We start from the raw sequence: 20,085 nt of genomic DNA, 5'->3' as shown, positions 1-20,085 counted from the left end.
CTTCAGGCTCTGATCAGGCAATTTAAGAGCTGTTTTCCCCTTGATTAAAAGAGCTTTGTGCTCATAAAATCTCATTTTCCAGTTCCTGGAAATGTTGGATTGGACGATGTTTAATAATTATAGAGCAAGTTTTCCTAGTGGTGCACAGAAACTAATGATGCCTTCTTGTTTCTTGTTCGTCTCACTCGGCAGCCTTTGATGTGATCCACGCCCCCACCGTGGGTAGGATTTTCCTGTTTCTGCTCTCCACTGCCTAGTGTGGGCTGGAAGGCAGGTTTCCCTCCTGTTCATGTTTTTGGAATCAAGAAAACAACAAACTCACCTCTTTGAGCCAAAACCCAGCTCTGCGAAATCACATCCGTAGTAGGGGAAGGTAAGTTTCAAAAACACAGGGCTGGAATACTGAGCGATGCTCAGTTTTCTGCTCCCACCCCTACCCTGCATGTAGGACAGGGCTCCAGGCTGCTGTTCACTACCCTCTTTGGGGCATGTCTCCCATGGCTTGGGGCACAGCGATGCCACTGGTATCAGATCCAGAATGCTGCTGTGTCTGGGCTGGGAGCGCTGCCAGGGTTCAGTGTTTTTATTGACAGCAGCTTCCAAAAGAAGCCAATATCTCGCAGTGTCCTCCCACGGGGAAGGGCAAGTCAGTCTGCAGGCAGAGGTGCTGCAGTAGCAGTACGACAGTGGGCAGATGGGGTTTGCTGGCAGGGGCAGAGCACGGCCCTGCATGGAGTGGTGTGGGGCATCCTGGGGCTTGTGGCAATACTGGGGAAAGAAAAGGGGAACGTGTCTACAACAGTGTTTTTTCTTTAATTGTCTTTCCCTTCCTTTCCTTTTTAGATAACTGGATTGATAAACCAGATGAAGCCAGGGTGGTGAAACTGGAGAGAAAGGGTTTTGGCTGATGGTGAGGTCAGGTAACGGCTAGGACAGCAGGAATCAAAATAAAGCCTGTTGTACCTGATGCTGGACTACAAGTGCTGCCAGTCACTTCTGCCTAATTAATTACTGCTGTACACATTATGCTTGACCTCTGACAGAAGAAGAGCATGTGTTTGCATCTTAATTAACAAAAATGTTGCATCTGTCACAGTGAGGGGAAAACAACATCTGAGCTGTGGGCATGGGGCTTCCCTGCCTCCTGAGCTCACAGCCAGTCAGACAGTCACCTGCAATTTGTCTGACAGGAAATTGAAGCTGTGATGGGATGTAATTGAAAAATACAGTTCCTGTCACTGCCAGGTGAGCAGCAGTCTCCAGGCTGTGCCAAATCTGACTTCTTCCCATCAAGAAAGGTGTCACTGCACCTGTCCCAGTGTATGTGATATGGGAAACCTGGGGTCCATTCCTACTGGAGTGGAGATCAGCTATGAGGTTTTTTGGCCTCTTGGATTAGACAGAGCCATGAATTGTCATCTCTGGTTGTGTGACTGGAGTGCTGTGTGATGGCCAGGTGGTTGAAGTTTTAGAGGTTTTGGAGGGGAAAAATAGGATGCCCCCCTCCCTGTCCCTACATATTCCTTGTACATCCCTGCTCAGCCCATCTGTTCATTGCCTCTGCAGCTGGACGCAGAACTGACTGCCTGCACAGCAAGAGCTGCAAATCAAAATGAAGAGGATGAAAAGGGACTTCAAGGAGAAAGTACTTGATGTGTACTTGATGTGCATGGTGAGGAGATCCCAGATGTGGAGAAACAGCAAGTGGCTGCAGAGAAGCAGGAGCTGGAAAGGAAATTCTCCTGTTTGAGTGAGGAGGTACGCCACGGGCTGTGGCGTGGGCTGGTAAGTTGGGAGTGGGTTACAGCGAGACCGAGCTCTGGTCCTCTCTCGGGGGAGGTGGCAATGGAAGGAGGAGAAATAATGATGAGTCCACTGGTCAGTGATATTGATGGAGTGCCCTCAAGATGACATGACCCACCTCTGCTTTAGCATGTGGATTTAGGGGAAAGATGAAGAGGCTGAATGGTGCTGGGCTGCTTCTAGCTGCTTGCTGTTTCCCTTTTCTCTTAACGGTAGCCATAGACCTGAGGCAAAAAGGATCAGTCCACAAATGACTACTCTTTCATTTCTCCCTTGTCCAGACGTTGTCTTTGGGTAGGCATTCTCTGAGTTGAGTGCTGCCCTGCTTTTCTGCTCCACAGTCAGCTCTGGAGTTTTGATGTGTGCTAAAAAGGTTTGAATCATACATTTAACATGAATAACGTTGTCTGTCTTGAATCTTGCATTTTGTCGGGCATTCCCCTCACACGCTTATTCCAGCTCAGCATCTTGCAGCTCTGTGCTGCAGTGACCTGGCTTCTGTGGGACTGGCCCTTGTGTCTTGGCTTTTCCACAGACACCCAGCCTCCTCCAGAAGTTGCTAAGCATGTTCTAAGGGTTGTGCTTTTTTTTCCTCTCCCTATTATCAAAGAAAAACCGTGGGAGGCTTGCTCCTAAGACTGCCATGCTCTCCTTCCTCCTCTGCGTGAGGAGGAAAAAGCAGAAATGCGGTGGGTGTCTGGCAAGGTGCCACGTTTCAGTGTGTCCTCAGCTCCTGTGGCTGCACTGAACACTGCGCTTTGCCTGGAGCACTGGCAGGCTGTGCGGACTTGGGTTTGGTCTCTGCTTTCAATGCAGACACTTCTGCCTCCTAAATCCCTTGTCTGATAAAATACAAAATGCGTGCTGTTCTTTGGAACATGTATCGACTTTACCCGCAAGAGAAACAGGGAGCAAGATAAAGCCCTTGGCAGTTGTTTATCTAAAGCAAGCAGTCTTGAAATGGAAACTTTATTGAAATCCCTTTCTTGGTGACAATGCACTTTTGTAAGCGACTGTTCTGCTGGAGGAGAGGAAGAAAAACATCTCTGTTATTGAGTTTCCTCACTCTGGCTGTTTACCTTGGAGAAGATGAGAGAACGGATCCGAGTGAAGGCAGCATTCAGCTTGCTGCAGCTTGGGCTGCTTCGGACTGGCGGTGGGCTGTGGCAGCCCTGGATGAGGCTGGGGACTGCAGGACAGAGGCTTCATCAGGCTTGTGCTGGCTGATGCCTAGGTCAGGTCAAAAGCTAAGGGAGATCAGGAGGGGAGATGGTGGAAAGGGGTCCAGCAGTCCAGGAGGCGGCCTGGCAGGGTCTCGGGTAGGTCAGACAGCAAGGACCACAGGCTGGCAGTGGTGTGGACATGAGCACAAGAGCACAGACTCTGGCTGTCCTGTGGATCCCCTGTCCCAATCCAAAGACAGGTGCTTTGGGGAAAAGCAGGGACTTTGGAAAGAAATGCCCCTTGAGTTATTTCCTCTCTAAGACTTTTTTTTCTAGATATTTTTTCTCATCTGTACACAAAGTCAGTACAAGTGCTGGGCTATTAATCACTGTTATTTCTGCTTCAGCTCATAACTCAGAGCCTCAGTGCAGTTACTGAGTCTCTACAGGAGCCTTTTTGTTCACACCTGCGTAGAATTTCTTCCCTTTTTATATTCACTGACATTAGGATCAGCAGATAGGGAGAAATCCCCATTCTGTTTGCACTCTGTGTTACAGAGCATGTCTCTAGCAGGCTGCTGTTTGACATTCATAGGCATGGGTTGCTAGGGTTTTTTTATTTACATATATATATATATAGACCTGTTTCTATATTATCTGTTACATATATATAGAGAGAGAGACCTGTCTCAACCACTGATTTCTGGGGGCACTATTAGCTTCCTGCTGTGGCCTGCCAGCCAGACCTCTTCGGAGGTCACCCTGCTGCAGGGATGCATCTTTCCCTGCGCCAGCTCCTGGGAAGAGGACTCCCAGCCCCTAAGTGGTCATGCAGGTCACCTACAGTGCTGCCTTCTGCTCTCATGTGTCATTGAGAAGGGAATGTGGTGGCATCTTGTGACGGAAAGAAAAGGAATTTGAGATTGCATCTCCCAAGTGATCTGGCCTCATGTTTGGTGCCATTTGCTCTGTGACGCTGAGCTCTTCATCGTGTTCTGCATGTTTCTGCTTCAGGTCAATGGGCTGAAAAAAAGAACTTGAGGACACCAAGAGAGAAATGGCTCCTGCTGCTGTGCTTCCAGGCACTGCAGGGATCATCCAGCCACCACCAGCACCTCCGCTGCCAGGGAGCTCCAGCACCCATCTGCCTCCACCAGGAGTGGCCGTTCTCCCCCCTTCAGCTGGCTTCGGATTCAGGGCAGCCTCCGCACCTCGGGTGCGTCCGTGGGGATTGTCCCCACAGCGGGTTCGTGAGCCAGCAGTACAGCTGCAGAGACCGAATTGGACCAAGGTAAGACCTGCCTGTAAAGGCTGCCTCGCACCTTTCACTCAAGCAAACTCCTCCTTCCTTGTGTCTCACGTCACCCTTTTTAAGGCTTTTCATGGCACTGCTTCCTATAGTCTATAGAAAAGTCTGTTTTCTGTACAGGAGGTGATTTCATTGCAACTTCTGTGTGCAGAGAGGGTGAGGCAGAGCAGCACAGGGAGCAGAAATCCTTGGAGGCTCTGGGGGTTGCTGGTGGGCCAGATGCCCTTTGCAGCATGACGTGCCCCTTTCCACGTGTCAAGAGGAGAGGTGCAGACTGTTCCTTAGCCTGTAGCCACCGATGAATGCACTCTCTGGTATTTAATGAAGTTTATGTTTGTGGTGTTAACTGAAGGCTTTCAGCCCTCTCTCCTGTAGAAAGTGTTGTGAGGTGGCTTTGTGTTAGCACCCCATTCAATAATCCCAGCTGTGTGAATATGGAAGCAGCAGGTAACCACACTGCTCGATAAAAGTACATGACATGGGTACTGGTAAAGAGAGCCCAGCATTTGGTTGTGTGGTTCTGGGCTGTCTCTTGCTAGGACTCCGCCAGCTCCTTGTCGGGATTTGGAGCCCATGCCTGGAGGGAGGCTGGGCTAGGTCTGTACCTGCAGCCAGGTGCCCACCTCCCATCTCCAGGCCCTCCGGTTTGCAGCCTGCTGGTTTGTGCTTTCCTCTGCCACCTTTGAAGGCTCTGGTGGGCTCAAAGGTCTTCATTGCTGACCTGAGTTGCGTCACCTGTGTGAGAGTTGGCTTAATAAGCTGTCAGTACCTAGTAAGATCTGGAGAAGGTTTTGGAAGCCCTTCAGGACAGCTAGGTCCTCTCCAGCCACGAGGGGTCTCTTGGCTCTGTGCCCACATCTTGGTGTGACTCGCAAGCAGCTTGTGAAGCGGAGCAGGAGTCAGCTGTAGGCAGTGTTCATGGTGGTGGCAGAGGGCAGGCTGTGCAGTGATGAACTCCATGGCAGGACCAATGGCAGGAGAAGACAGCAGTCAGCCTTCCTCAGGAGTGTGTGCAGTAGCTGGAGATGGTCCAGGCTGCACTAGCTGGGCTTACTGGCCAGAAAATGGGTGAAAGAAGTGAGGTCCTTGCGCTGCTTTGAGCTAGAGGTGACTGAGTAATGTCCCCTGTCTGCCACAAGCCTCCCCTGGGCTTTTGCTGTTTCCCTGCCTTTGTGCATGGGGAAGAACAGCAGGACCCAGGCAGCTGCACAAGCACACTGCCTGGGCAGAGGGAGCCTGCGGTGCATCTGCCCTCTGCTCCTCCTGGAGCTCCAGCCCTGTCCTTTAGAGGGAGCTTGTCCCTGTCCTCAAGACAGGGTTTGTAGCTGTGTTATGTTCTGATGCTTCGGGCGGGCCCTGAGCCCCTGCGATAGAGGGGATGCATAAATATGAGGGCTGGAAGGTGGTGAGCATAGACATCTCCCTTATGTTCCTCACAAGGTGGAAGTGGGGAAGAGGCTCCTGCCTTTGAGCTTTCCTTCTGCCTTAAAATGACCTTGGTCAAGGGAAGGGAGCTGCATATTCCTCAGAGACCTGTTCTTCTGCAGACACATCCTGACATCCACAGGCCAGGCCTCAGCAGAGAACAGGCTGCCTCGCAGTGGCCGCCAGGTGGTGTTTGCAGTCTGGATGCAGCCCTTTTCCTAATGCTTCCTTCCATGATTTCCTGGCTTCCCCAGCACATCTCAGCCTCTGTGGGCAGGTGATGTTTGCTCTGATCTCCAGGAACTTGTAATATCAGATCCGGAGCACACAAATGTGCTGCAAAGCTGTGGCACATCGTCTCAACTGTTTTGTTCCACATGCACAGGCAGGAGTAGGGTGAGGGAAGGGCCAGGGAAGCTTCTGGGAGCAGCAGGCAGCTCGTTGTGCCACCTGTGCCATCCTGGGGCTGTGTGTAGGCTTGTGTTTAGTCTCTTAAATGGCTGCAGCATCACCTGGGGACAGTTTTCCACTCTGCGTCTGCACGGTAACACAAAAGGCATTACACATCCTATCCACGTTTTGCCTTTTGGCATCAATGCAAGTGGATGCTTACCTTCCAGGTAACTTTGGTATTCTGGAGTTCACAGTGATAGGGAAGGACCTGGAAATTCCCAGGCAGAAATGACATCTGCCTGTGTTTCTGGAAGCATCTGTGCTTTCTCATCTTTCCTCTGCTGTCCAGTGCCTCATCCCTTATGCAGCCTGGCTGTAGCCGAGTCTCTAAGCAGTTATTGAATCCTGCAGGGCAGGCTGTGATGGGGTTAACTGCCTGTGCAGCGTGGGCATCTCTGGAATGCTGATCTCAGGGTCTGCTCAGCTCCCACAGGCTGAAGGAGCACAAAACTTAACAGCATCCATGAGCTCCCATTGCTCTGGGTGCCTGGTAAGGACCCTGTTAGCTTCTGAGCACAGCTTAAATTAATTGGGCCCAGAGTTAGCCCCAGGCCCTGCACCACTTCTGCTCTGCTGAGCAACTGGGAGCCGGGGGTGGCATGGGAAATTAATGAGGTGGCTTGTGTCCCCCACACTGGGGGCTGTGCCAGGCCCCAAAACACAGCACACCAGGGTTTGTCAACCTTGCTGTTGCTCACAGCCCTTGGGCTCTTAAGCCAGAGCTGTGGTACAAGCTGGGAGAAGGTCTGTGCATCCTCCTGAAGGGAAAATCCATATTGTTTTAGGTCTGTACCCTGTCATTTATTCTGGTAATTAATGGGACTGCCTCACTTGGACCCTTGCCCTTTCTTCAGCTGTGCTGGGATGGGTCATTTGCATCTCTGCTCTGCCTTAGTTTTCCTTCCTCCTAATTACCCAGAGCAAGCACAACTAGCTAACCTAGCCAAAAAGGGAATAGAGAGAAAGCCCTGTGAAGGGGACCACAGATGAAGCGTAGGGATGAGATGCCCTCCAAAACTGAGGGAGCTGCCGTCTGCAGGAGCAGAATTTGGGACCCTGCATGGTCAGGGCAGAGCAGTGGCTGGGGTCACCCCGCATCTTGCTGCTGCCAGGAGCTTGTATCTAATTTTTCAGAGGACATTAGAGCATTTTGGCCTAAATATGCTGTCATGCCTTCAGAAACAGACCTGGCAATGCTGTCACTGATAAGTTTCCAGCCCAGTTATTGGGATGGCTGTGGATGCCCTCCCTGCCTGGCTGCACCCAGCCTGTCTGAGCAGGGGAAGCTGTAGTCAGCACTCCCTGGTGCTGCCAGGGGCTGGTTTTGGTGCGTGCTGCCCAACTACACCTGGCCTTTACCCCCTAAAGCTTCTTTCCCACCTTCTCCACCCCTTGGCAGGAGGTGGGACCAGCAGGATCGCCTGCCATGCCCGGGCTGTGTTAGTGCCCAGAAGACTGGCACGTTTGCAGGCTAGCCACAGTGGTGTCATCTTCTCCCCATCCCTGATCTTGTAGGGCTGAGAGTATGGGGAGCAGAAAAGTGTTCAGCGGTCATCTCCCCTCATGCTGGGTGTGACAGGGATGTAATGGGAGCAGATGGTTTCCTTGGAAGTTTTCTCAGGAGAAGAGTAGGGACCAGTAGAGCCAAGCATCCCCTGCAGATGTCCTGGAACAGTTTCAGGGAGCAGTGGTGAGTTCTGGTGATCCTCTGCTGCAAAACTGCCACAGGAATGGGGCTGGCCTGCCCGATTCTGGAGGCACAATGACACGTGTGTGCTGTGTCTGCTCTCTAGTTCCAGAAGCAGTTTGGTGCTTTGCCCCAGGGCCAACCCTAGCTGCTCTGGCTGCTGATGGCCCAGCACCTGCCTGTGTGATGCCACCAGCTGTAGGGAGAGCAAGACTTTGCTGTAAGGCCACTTGACGCTGCCTCTTCATCAGCAGCAACTTGTTCTGTTGCTCTGCAGTGTCCCCAGACTTCAGTCACAGCAGCTGCTTGTACTGGAAGCATCCACGTCGTGTTTCCCCTCTTCTTTTGGTTTATAAGCTGAGGGCTGCTTTTCTGAATGTCCTATTTTTTTTCCTTTATCTTTGTTTGTTTAAGTTTCACAGTTTGATTCTATAGGACTCGGAAGCCTGGCAAACAGTTGCCTACTGGGTCAGAAGTGACCTGGAAGGACAACACAGGTGTTTTCTGACAGTCTGTACTCTGATGTGCATGTATTTAGGACAAGTAGGGTGGCACCCTGTGTTACTGCAGCTGAGCAGGGGGGTGCTTGTCCTGGTGGCGATATTATTTAAGTTTTAAACTTTAAAAATCTGTTAGCAGTTCAGGTCACGGTGCAGATCTGCTTTTGGACACCAGGTGGCACATGGATCTCTTGCTTTCAATGGAGGCTTTGTCAGCCTGCTGCAGCATGTTGTTTACAAACATAATTCAGAGACTTAGGGCAAATTTCCAGTCCTGGATGCGGATTTTTAGGGGAAGCAGAGCCCTGGCTGTGCTCCATATGAGAGGTCTGGTGGTGCTGTAGCACCCTGAGGCACCTACACAGCCTGTCAGAGGCAGGTTTCTTCCTCTGCTGTCACCAGGCCACACAGGAGCAGAGTTTGCTCACCCAAGCACACAGGTGCCCCTCCTGGGTCACTTGTGTGCTAGCCCCTCACACCCTGGCACGTGTCTGCAGCCAGCTCGGCCACCGGAGTGTGGTGCTCTGCCTCAGGTGTGGCAGAGCAGCCCTGTTACCCAGAGGTTCCTTCCACATTGGCACTTTTTCTTACTTTGTGATTTTTTTTACGTCCTCCAGCCATGGGGAGCAGTGCTTGTCCGGGCTGCACTGGTAACACAGCGTGGGCCGGGGGCTTCAGTCTCAGGTATGGGCTGGGGGCTTCAGTCTCAGGTACACTGCTCCAAATAATGCATTCAAGCACATGCAGTCGCTTTCTGTATTAGGCTGTTTTCTGAACTAAAAAAGCTTGTGGGGAAAGTTCCTTCTGTATTTATCTGTTTTATTTTCTGCTAGGAGTAATGTAGAGAGGCAGGAGGCAGTGATACTGAAAGATCCAGAGCTTTGCTGGAAATCAGAGGCTCATTAGCTCCAAGGCCAGATCAACAAAGGTATTCAGCTCCTAATACATGGAAATGTAATGTCCCATTACAATTGGAGGAACTTTAAACACCCAGCAAGGGGGGGGCAAGGCCCTGAATACCTGGTGCGTATACCAAACCCAAGTTTGTTCTGAGAATGAAACTGCTTCTCTCTGAAAATGCTGCCCAGCACTTTCAAGCAAAATGTTTTTTTAAGCAGGGGCTAGCTGGTCGTCTGTCCAGGTGCTCACAGATGCAGTAAAGCTTCCCCACACACTCTTCATACATCCTCAGATTTGCAGGACATTGGGAGGCTTTGCTTCCCCTGCTCACAAGTGCCTTACTGCAGGTAGCCTTGGCATGATGTCTGCCCTAATCAAAACCTCCCTTCCTTCTCACTTTTCAGCCCAGACCTCTGTATCTAGTGAAGCAGAGGCCTTCAAGATCCTGAAGCTGTTGCTTCTGTCTTCTAGCAGATGTGCATTTTGTGCTGCTGTTGGCTGAAAAGTGGCACTGAACAAGAACAGAAATTTTTCTCTTCTCTTGCTTAAAAACATTCTTGGACAAAATGGAAATCCCTCTCCCCAGGCCTGTGAGTTAGTAAGTTCTGGGTCAAAACTGTCTGCTGAGGAGAGCGAGTGGGGGAAACTCACCAGGCATCCTTACAGCATCGCAGAGTAATGCAGATTCACTCTGGACTTACCTGGGCTTCCTTCCCTGGTGTTTAACCATCCTTGTGAAAATAATTCAGCCTATATTGTCAGGATTTCCCTTGTTGAAACTGGTGGCTATTCTCTCTTAAAAAATCTCCCTGCTCTTGCTTCTTATTTTCTCCTGGCATGATGCTGGATAACACGCGGCGTGGTTTCACACTGAGAGCTAGCTGAGCTCCACCACTCCACTCTTTCAATCTCCCTCCTCAAAGGAATAGGGGAAGAAAACAGGATGGGGGGGGTGGGGGAAAAAGCAAGAATAAGGTTGGGATAAGGACAGGGACATTCCTCACCAGTTACCATGCAAAGCAGACTCAGCATAGGGAGGTTAATGTAATTTATTACCTATTGCTAACAAGCCAGAGCAGTGAGAAACCCTCCCTCCATTCACCCTCCACTCCCTCCTTCCCCCCCAAATGGTGCAGGGAACGGGGACTGGGGGCTGCGGTCAGTCCCTGGCACTTCATCTCCACCATTCCCTCACGGTCACTCTCTGCCCCTGCTCCACGCCGGGTCCCTCCCACGGGATGCCGTCCTTCCGAACTGAGCCTGCGAGGGCTGCCCACAGGCAGCAGCTCTTCAAGAACTGCTCCCACACGGCTCAGTACCACGGGGTCCATCCCCCAGGAGCAAACTGCTCCAGCACGGGTCCCCCACAGGCGGCAGCTCCCCCCAGACCCCCTGCTCCTGCGTGGGCTCCTCTCCACGGGCTGCAGCTCCGGCCCGGGGCCTGCTCCTGCGGGGGCTCTCCATGGGCCGCAGCCTCCTCCAGGCCGCATCCACCTGCTCCACCGGGGGCTGCTCCACAGGCTGCAGCGTGGAGATCTGCTCCATGTGGGACCCATGGGCTGCAGGGGGACAGCCTGCTCCACCAGGGGCCTCTCCACAGGCTGCAGGGGAACTGCTGCTGTGTGCCTGGAGCACCTCCTGCACTGACCTTGGTGTCAGCAGGGCTGGTTCTCTCTCCTTTCTCACCCCTCTCTCCCAGCTGCTGTTTTCAGCTTTCTTCCCTTTTTCCATTCTGCTTTCCCCAAGGCCCAACCAGCACTGCTCCTGTCTCGGTTCTGCCCAGCAGCAGCTCCTTTTGGATCTGGCTCTCATCTAACATGGGGCAGCTGCTGGGCTCTGCTCACAGAGTCACCCCTACAGTTCCCCCGCTACCAAAACCTTGCTGCATGAGCCCAATAGAACATGCTAACACCATCACTGTACTGTGACAGGGTTTGGGGAACAGTACTGTAGGAAGACTGAAATTTTGTTTCTCAAAGGAGGCAGAACCTGTTTGGAGGGCTTTCTTCTTAGGGTCCTGTCAGTGTTTCATCTTCATGGGATACGTGAGGTTCTTGATCCTTGTGTGATGTCATAGGAAAGGGTTTGGGGCCTGTACACTGAAACTGCAGTTCCCAGAAGCTGGAGTCACTTCTCATTGCAAGTACACTACCGAGAAGCACAGGTGCACAAAGTGCCGGCTGGGCTGGGAGGTACGTGTACAATACCACCGCTTCCCACCTGCGTGTCCCAGCTCAGAAGCTTTCTGTAACACAGCCTTGTATTTTAGCAGCTGATGTTTTTGTCTTGTACCAGGCATTGGTGTGGTCTGTACACCTGGGACTGACCTTTCCTTACGCTCCCTGTCCCATTACAGCAGCACCCACGGGGCACCTGCTGCCCTCCAGGTGCTGGTCCAGCAGCAGCAGATGTCCTGGTGCTGTGTTTTGCCTGCTGCCATGCTTTGTCTGTGCCTTGCTTTGCCAGGTGACGTGGCATTTCTGGCAGAGGACATGTAGAAAAGTGAGTGGGAGTGAGATAGGGCTGTGCCGGGGGGCTTCATCCTCAGGATAAGGTGTGTCTGCTTTCCTTGCTAGTGCTGGCACCACAGGGGATGTTTGCTTGCAGGAACTGCCTGGCAGCACTGGGTTCTGCAGGGCAACTCTGGGGAACTGCTGCCACCATGGGAAGCACCTGGGGGATACTGGTGGGCTGTGTGCAGGTGTGGGGTGCTTACTGGGGGGCACTGGGGCCCACACTGTGTCCATAGTGCTCATCGCACAGGGATGCCGGCACCGAGCCATGGTTTGGTGCGTGAGAGGCAGGCAGGTGAGCCCCAGCTGAGTGCCAGGGGTGCTCTAGGGTTTTGTGGCTTCACAGGGGTCCGGGGGCTCCTCTGGCCTGGAAAATTGGGGGGTTTTCTCTGGGAATACCTGTGGTCCCCTTGCTCTGAGTTGAAGTTTTCAAGCTCCTTGCAGTACCACTTTCATGCGCCAGATGTGCGCAGTTGAGCCACATTGGCTCGGAGCCTGGAAATGAGGTCAGGGGATGGGGATTGGGAGATGGAATCAGCTGGTTGCTGACGGGGCTCTGATGCTGTTCAGCATCATCCCCAGCATCCTCCCCTGCATCCCCCCGGCACCCCCCCGTGACCTCTTTTTCCAGACAAAGGGGAAAAGCCGGCTGCGCACGCAGCATCCCCCGCTGCACCCTCCCTGCGCCCGGCCTCTTGCAAGGAGCCTTTGTCCTGCCAGACAGCCTGGCTCGGGAGATTTCTGTCTCCTTTCTGCCTGTGACAAGGCTGTGATTGGGAGGGGAGGGGGATCCCTATCTACTGCTGGGGGGCACAGGGGGGTCGCAGGGAACCTCCTGCCCTGGCACAGAAAGGCAGCATCTCCAGAGCAGGAGCAGGGACCTGCAGTCTTTTGTGCTGTTAAATAAAACACATCCCTGGGGAGCGTTATGTAAGCCCTTCTCTCAATCCCCTTGCTCTCCATTGCAGGGCTCCCAGTGCCTTCCAGTACGCCCCGCTCCAGCCCTGTGCTCTGAGCCCATGGCTGCTGTGCTGTTGGGGTGCTCCCCTTTTCCAGCTGCCCCTCCGTGCCCTCCCCAGCTGCTGGTATGGGTCCAGGAGCCAGCGTACCCCAGTCCTCAGTTCCCAGCATCACTCCTGCCCTGTGGCACCGTCCCACCAGGCTGGGGTCCACCCTGACACGTTGCCTACTCCCATACTGAGTCACCCTGGGCGTGCTGGGAATGCCCCGGTGGTTAGTAGCCACAAAACTATGTTTTGCAGTTACTCATACCCCCATTGCTCACTGGGTGAGATGTTCTGGCACTTCATCTTTCGATGCCCCTTCCTGGGCAGAAATACCTGTGCTGTGCACCGATGCTGCTGCCCCTCCTGCCCTTTTTGACCAGCTCTGACCTGAGGAGCTGTGTGCTGTGCCGGAGCCAGGTTCGCTTGTCCCCCTGTGTGCTGGGGATGTGCCTGTAACATCTGCAGCATGGCTGTAAGGTCAGGTCTGGGTGTCCTGCACCCAGGCATGCTTCTGCGGCAGGAGCATCGCTGCAGAGCTCTGGCTGCAGCTCAGCCTGGCCATGATCCCCCAAAAGGGACTGTCCCTTCCCAAAAAAGGCCCTCAGTGGCTCTTTGAGTTTGTCACATAGCCAGAGTGACTTTCTGCATGCAGCCTTACAGGGTGAGAGCGCCGGTGCTCCCAGAACCAGTGTTGGCCAGGCTGGATGTGTGTGGTTATGGTGCCAAAATATGTTCTGGGCCCCCTGCTCCTGGGCAAATATGTTTTGGTGTTATAATTTTTCCTGCAATTACCTATATAAGTGCTTTACCTGTCTTTTTCTCTCTAACGTTTTTAAATCTTTGCTTTGCTTTCTCATTCTCCTTGGTGTTTGCTCCAATTGCCACAAAGGACATAGGATGCTGAATCTTTTTGTGATTTTCCTCTCCTAGCTGAATGACACCTTCTGGCCTTTTCTGAACAGACCCTGGAAAACTTTCTATAAGGTTCACGTGAGAATTTAATCTTCAGATTCAGCTAGATTTGTCCCTAGGCTGACTTATTCCTGGCTTGAAAGCTGGAGGATCAAGGAACAGCTTGCAAGGTGTCCTTGGGCTGGTTTTGCATGTTCCCTTTGGCTCCTAGACCTTGCTGAGGGGCAGCACCCGGTCACCTCAGTTCAGTGTCATCTTCGTCCCTTTCTGCCACCCCTGGGCCTGGGTGCATTCCCACGAGGGGTAACACACGGGACAGACCCTGCACTGAAGCTTTCCTGCTGCAGTATTTAACACAGGTGAAACTTAGTGCTTTTCTCAAACCTGGAAAAAATACATAAATTTGGAGGGTGACCTCTTTAGCTGTTGGGATTTGTTTATGTGAAAAGTGCCTGGTTTTTAAGCCTTTCCCTAAGGATTGTGAATGTAACACAGTGAGGAAAAACAGAATGTGAAAGGGGTGCAGGGGAGAGACAACCAGGAAAGCTCAGGAGGAGCCCAGGATGCTAATGAGGTGTTTGGGGTAAATCTTTTGGCTGTGATGAGAGGTGATGTGACCCACTGAAGGCTGGTTGGGGTCTGTTTTCTGGCTGGAGCAGGGCTGCAGCGTCATTCCCCCCCCCAGACCATCCAGCAGCAGAGGGTGCTCATGCACTGCTGTGCAACTCCATCCTCTCCCTCAGCCATTTTAGACAAAGTGTTTTTCTTTCCTGCAGTCTCCATTTTATGTTTCTGACGCAGAAAATAAAAAACAGGTTCGGGGGGGGGGGGGGGGGGGAGTGAGGCCGGCCCGGGCAGAGCTCGGTGGGGGGGGTTGGCTCTCTGTGGGGCTGCATCTGGGGGCATGGTGAGGGGGTCCCCAATGGGAGAGCCCCCACCTTGGGGTCTGGAGAGCTGAGCTGCTGCACAGCGTGTCCCCTTCCCCCTGCCAGCACCAAGCCCTTCTCCTGCTGTGGCAGGGTGCCTTTTTCCCCCCCACATCTCTGGTTTGGGTTGGGCAGGTCCCCACCAGCTGTGTGGGAGCTGGGGGCAGCATCTGAGGCTTCTCTGCAGAGCCTTGTCCAGGTTTCCCAGCAAGTGGCCCTTTCCTGTTTTCGTTGTTCAGGATGCTGAGCTCTATTTTTTCCCTTCCTGCCCGTGCACGTTGGGGTGGGATGTTGCCCCAGGTTTGTTACCAACAAATCCCGGCAGCGTCACCTTTCCCAGCTGTGTGGAGAGCCCCAGGAGAGCTGCCAGCATGTGATATTTGAGTAATTGTTGTGGATGTCTCTGTTTGTAGTAATGGTTCTTATCTTACTCATCGCTGCATCCTTCGTGCTGTGCAGTGGAGTGCTTCGGGGGGGTGAGCAGGCATTTCCCAATCCATGATATGAAGCCAGCAAACCGAGCTGCTGGAGCCCTCTCCAACAGTGACCTTCACTGGAGCAACCGAGCAAGGATGCTGCAGGCTCAGGGGCGGACTCGCACGCCCTGCAGCCCAGGGTCTGCTCTGCGCGCCGGGAGCTGCCAGTTTGCAGGCTCTCACTGGGCAGCAAGCACAGCACATCTTCTCCTTCTGTGGCTGGCAGGAAAGTTTAGTGAACATCAGTACAGCTTCTGGGGTCTTTTTGGTTGGTTGGTTGGTTGGTTTTTCCCAGTTGAAGGGTTTGGTTCCCTTTGTGGTATCTGTTATTCCAGTACCTGAGACCCAGGGAGTAAGGTCCTCACCCTCAGCAATCTGTGCGCAGAGATTGTACCTGGTTTAAATAGCTAACTTCAAACTAGCTGATGCTGCCAGCTCCAAAACCTGCCTGCGGTGTGGATTAAACACCTCACAGCTTGGTCCAAGTCCATCTGGAATCTTGGACAGGAATCCCTGGGAAGGTGCCTTGTTTGAACACAGCTGGGATGCGTCTGCACCGGCAGCTGCTCCATCAGTGACAAAGGCTGGGGATGTCCGCAGCACTGCGCCGTCACACCTCGTTTCCTTCCCTATAAATGTGTTCATTCCTCAGCGGTGAGTCCTAGGTGCTCTTAGTCCTAGGCCCAGTTTATCTGCAAGTTCTTGCATCCTCAGTGATTACCCTTTTGTTGCTTTGCTTGAAAAGTGATTTTGCAGCTTAATGGAGCTTTTTGTTCTGCTTTTACCCAACTGCTCTTTGTGCTTTTTCTTTTTTTTTTCCTTCCCACAGCCATGCACAAAGATGCTTCTCAGGAAGATAATAAACATCCTAAGAGCCACTGTGGTTTCTGGAGACAGTTGCATCAGTGTCTTTTCCTTTAAATATCCTAAGCCAAAGCGCCCTTTGCTTGTGATCTTGTGCGTGCCCACACAGCTGAAAATAGGTCAGCAGCTCTGTGCCGGGGGTGCCTCCACGGGAGGAGGCAGGAGCAGGAGCACAGCCATAGGCTGGCTCTGAGGAGGGGTGCTCATCCCCCCAGCCCTGGCACCCTGGCTTCTGCAGCCACCCTGGGCTGTGCCTGGTGTTTTGGGGCACCCCAGCAGCAGGGTTAGGGTGCAGGATGAGGTCTGAGCCCGCTCTGTTCCTCCATGCACAGGGGTGGTGTTTGGGCTGCTGGTGCTCCTGAGGCAGTCGGAGCCTGACATGTAAGGAGGGGGGAACAAGCAGCAGCAAGGTCCAGGGACCTGGCGATTTTGGGCATCCCTCAGTCATTCCAGCACCAAGCTTGCAAACCTGTCCCCTGAAGTGCTCCCACGGCTACCTGGGACGTGGCTGCACAAATCCTTTGCCATGGTGTCTCACACTGAGCTCTGATGTGCAGGCGGATGTTGTCACTTCGACCTGAAGTCTCCACTTTAATTTAATGTCTTCAGGTTACTGTGCTCTGTGTGGAACCGTCAAGGCCGTGTGCCTGTCTGAGCACCAGGGAGAGGCTCTGGCCTTTCCCTACCCCTTCATAAGGCTGTTTGTGGCATGGCCAGAGCATTGTTACTTGGTTCTGCTCGGCCACGGCACAAGGAGAGGCTGGGGTGTTACCGAGGGGTGTTCCCATGCAGCACCCCACAACTTATCTGAGGCAGAAAAGAAAGACCAGGAGGGTGGAGAGGAGAAGGAACCTCAGAGTAAAAAAGGCAAGGAGCTGCACGTCTTGACTTCGGGCAGACACCATGCGAGTGTGACCGGGTCAGAAACTGCTTCGCTCTGGCAGTCAGCAGGCAGTCGTGCCCCAAAATTGACTTGTGCTCCCCTCTGGGTCCTGGCAGTCGTGTTCTGGGTCTCTCCTCATCTCCTAGGAAAAGATCGAGGCTGCAGCCCTGGGCTGGATGAGGCTGAGCTGAACAACAACGCGGTGCAGGTGAGCACACACTGGGCAGGAGATGGGGGGCAATCATTTCCTGACTTCTGCTGCCTTGCAATTTGCACCGTGGGTGACCTCGCTTACTGCAGAGCTTTCCTAAGTTTCCGGGCCCTCCCTTTCTTGCACAGAGGAGGCAGGGGAGCTCCCTGTGTCACCTGGACCTCTCCCTGGGTTGTGTGTGCTGGGTGCTGGTCCAGGCAGCTCTGTCCCACTGGTTTGTGCGACCCCATCGAGCTGCTGCCGCAGCCACGCATGCTGGTGAAGCCTGCAACAACGCAGGCTGCGTGCACCGATCAGGGGGAGCAGCCTGGGGGTATGGTAAGTGACTTTTCTTATAGTCAGACAAATTGATCACATCAGCATCTTCCCCTAACAGGAAACTTGCGTTTTTCACTGTCTTGTTCCCCATGTGATGTCCCACTGCACCTCCCGGTTCAGCCTCCTTGCAGCATCTCTGCCTGGTGGTGCACGAAGCTGGCAAGGCCGGCTGACCTGCACGCAGGTTTATTCTGAGCATCTGTTGCTAACGGCAGTAGAAGTTCTTTTGGACAGAGGGACAATAAAAAGAAATAGAGAAAAGAGAACACCTGCCCAGCGGCCACCTGGGAAGAGAAACTGCTCGGGTCTCTGCCATGCAGCAGGGAGTCCCCCAGACACTTTCCCTGCGGTAACTTTTGGCCTTTTCGGGTCTTTCTCAGCCTCCCCATTGCCTCTCATTAGGCTAATAGTGTTGATTGGAGCGTGCTTTGATCAGGGGCTGATGTTTGCAGCGCTAATTGCCCATAAAGCTTTGTATTGTGCTTCAGGGGGAGGCTGCAGGGGTGCGAATGTGAGGAGCTTTGCACTACAGAGGGGCGGTGTGGGTTCAGGACGGGTCTCGAGGTTCAGGACGGGTCTCGATGTGGGTTTGGGAGCCCTTACATGCTCTCAAGGTAAATAAAAGATCCTGGAAGGTCTCTTCCCCTCCTGGTCTTTATGCTACACACCCCGTCTTTCAGATAGGGACTTTGTTTCTGTGGTCTCCTTTTCTTCATCTTGCTTCGTGACTTGCCTTTTAGCAGCCAGTGATGAATTTAAACGCTATGCTTAATTTGTTGTCTACTAACATTTTTAGCCTGCTTAGAAGTAATTCTCTTTGGTCTACTTAATCAGTACCAAATTTAATACCTTAGTTCCCAAGCAGGCTGACTCTGCCTGCAGAGGGGGAGCTATCACCTCACCTGGGTGTGGGGAGAGTCTAGATGGGCCAAATTGGGTCTTGATGCATTTTTAAGATCCAAGCTGTATCAAAGGTCCTTATATCGGTTTTAGGGAGAAAAAAAAAAAAAAAAAAACACTGCTCCTCTCCCTACTCTTGTTGCTAGAGTACAAGCTTTTATAAAGTGTGTGTGTACCTAGGTTCACCCCGTCAGGATTTTTTTTTTTTCTAAGGCAAGAGGAAAATGAAGAATTAGGAGCTCTACATTTGCCTTCCCCAAACATCTTGAGAGGATCTCAGGCGTCCTATTTTTGAGGCAGAGCTTTGGGCTGTCCACATAGGAAAAATCTGATGTTTGAAATGCAAAAGAATCTGGTGTCCTGTAAAACTCCAGCAGGATAAGTCATGCTTTCCTGACGCATTTAATTCCAAAACTTTGGTTGTGCAATGCCAGTAGTTAAAGTGGATCAGGATTTTTTTTTTTTCCTTTCTTCAGTGCACGAAGTCTTCATGTTGTCAGATCCCAAAGCCTCCTTTTTCAAAGCCACTAATTTTCCCCAGTCCAGGTACCCCTGCTTGCTGCTGGCTCGCAGACAAGAGCTCAGTGCGAGTGCCGTGCCGAGGAGGATGGGCTCTCCAGGAGCTAAGAGTGGGACCTGAACTGAGAGTGCTGCAGCTTCTCTGAAACAGCAGAGTGGAAAATAAATCTGACCTTGTTAGCAATGCCAGAACCTTTATAAAGTTTGAAAAGTACAGAAAGGATTAAATACCTCAGAACTGCTTATTTCTTGTCTATTTTGTTTGTGTTCTTTTGCTGCTGTTTTTCTTTTGTTTTTGTTTTGTTGGTTTTAACTTTTTTTTTTTTGTCAGAAATAGCATTCTGACCGTTCAGCAGCACTCGTGACTCTCTCCACGACAGTAATTCTGCCGTGGCTCAGCCCTTGCCGATGCTCTCTGCCAGCATCTCCTCCTTGTGCCCAGCTGTACGTAACCCCATACCCGCCGTCTGGACGTGGTCTCCCTCCTCCTCCCCACGCTCGTGGCTGACCTCATAAACCCACTCCTGGCTGTGATAGTGTGCATTCCCCTGAGGTTGTTTCCTTTCCAGCGAGCTTGCCCAGGGATGATGTCTGAATGCAAAATTGCTCTGGAGACATCACCCAGCTGCTCAGAAAATCTTTCTGGTTGCTGTCACAAGTTGGGAAGCAGCACAAAGAACAAGCAGTTGTTTTTCAGTCATGTGGGAGCTGCGAGCCCAAAAATCAGAGGGCTTTGCCTTGCGAGCTGCGTCAGCGCCCTGCCTGCACTGCCCTAAGGCCCTGTGGCGTGGCCGAGCCTGGGGATGCTCCCCTGAGACTGGGTCAGGCAGCGCCCGTCTCGGGCAGCATCCCTTCCTCTCTGTTTAACCACCACCCCCTGCGTTTTTCCCCTGCTGCTCTCTGTGCTGGTGGCCGTGTTGGACTCAGCTGGGGCCAGCAGGAGCTCGGTGTGTCTGAGGTCTGCGGGAGCCGAGGCATCACTTTAACATTTCCCGCATCTGATCTGTCGGGAGGAGCTGGCTGCCTTGTGCACAAAGATTTCAGGCTGCCCGTCCTAGTGCATGCCCCCTGCTGCTTCCCCTCTCACTGAGGCTTGATTTTGTGCTTGGCAGAGAGCTCAGCACCACTCGGCGAGGTACCGAGTGCGGCCGTGGCCAGGCTGCCCCTGCCCAGCTGAGGCCATGAGTTCCTCGAGCAGTGACAGCCACGTCCCCTCCTCTGGGGCTGTCAGGGACAAGAGGCCATGGGCACAGGGACACACACAGCACTCTCCAGGTTCACAGCACACACACTCGTGGTCCCCTGAGCACCAGCAC

General features: G+C 52.8%; 2 long non-coding RNA genes across 3 annotated transcripts; both read left to right on the top strand.

The window, feature by feature from the left end:
• The first annotated feature begins 417 nt into the window (after window positions 1-417).
• LOC121077768 lies at window positions 418-7,364 on the top strand. Its single transcript, XR_005824304.1, has 3 exons — window positions 418-910; window positions 1,567-1,785; window positions 3,981-7,364. It is a non-coding gene; the product is annotated as an uncharacterized LOC121077768 (long non-coding RNA).
• A 3,535-nt stretch (window positions 7,365-10,899) lies between these two features.
• Window positions 10,900-19,014, top strand: LOC121077766. Of its 2 annotated transcripts, none has more exons than XR_005824302.1 (4): window positions 10,900-11,432; window positions 16,968-17,029; window positions 17,161-17,350; window positions 18,797-19,014. It is a non-coding gene; the product is annotated as an uncharacterized LOC121077766 (long non-coding RNA). The 2 variants fall into 2 exon arrangements; XR_005824301.1 differs by having other exon boundaries at window positions 10,901-11,432; window positions 18,792-19,014.
• The last annotated feature ends 1,071 nt before the right edge of the window (window positions 19,015-20,085 follow it).

The sequence above is a fragment of the Cygnus olor genome, chromosome 14, assembly GCF_009769625.2.
Source record: "Cygnus olor isolate bCygOlo1 chromosome 14, bCygOlo1.pri.v2, whole genome shotgun sequence".
Lineage (NCBI taxonomy): Eukaryota > Metazoa > Chordata > Aves > Anseriformes > Anatidae > Cygnus > Cygnus olor.
Note: the sequence above shows the minus strand (reverse complement) of the source record. Positions and strands in the feature narration are given on the sequence as shown.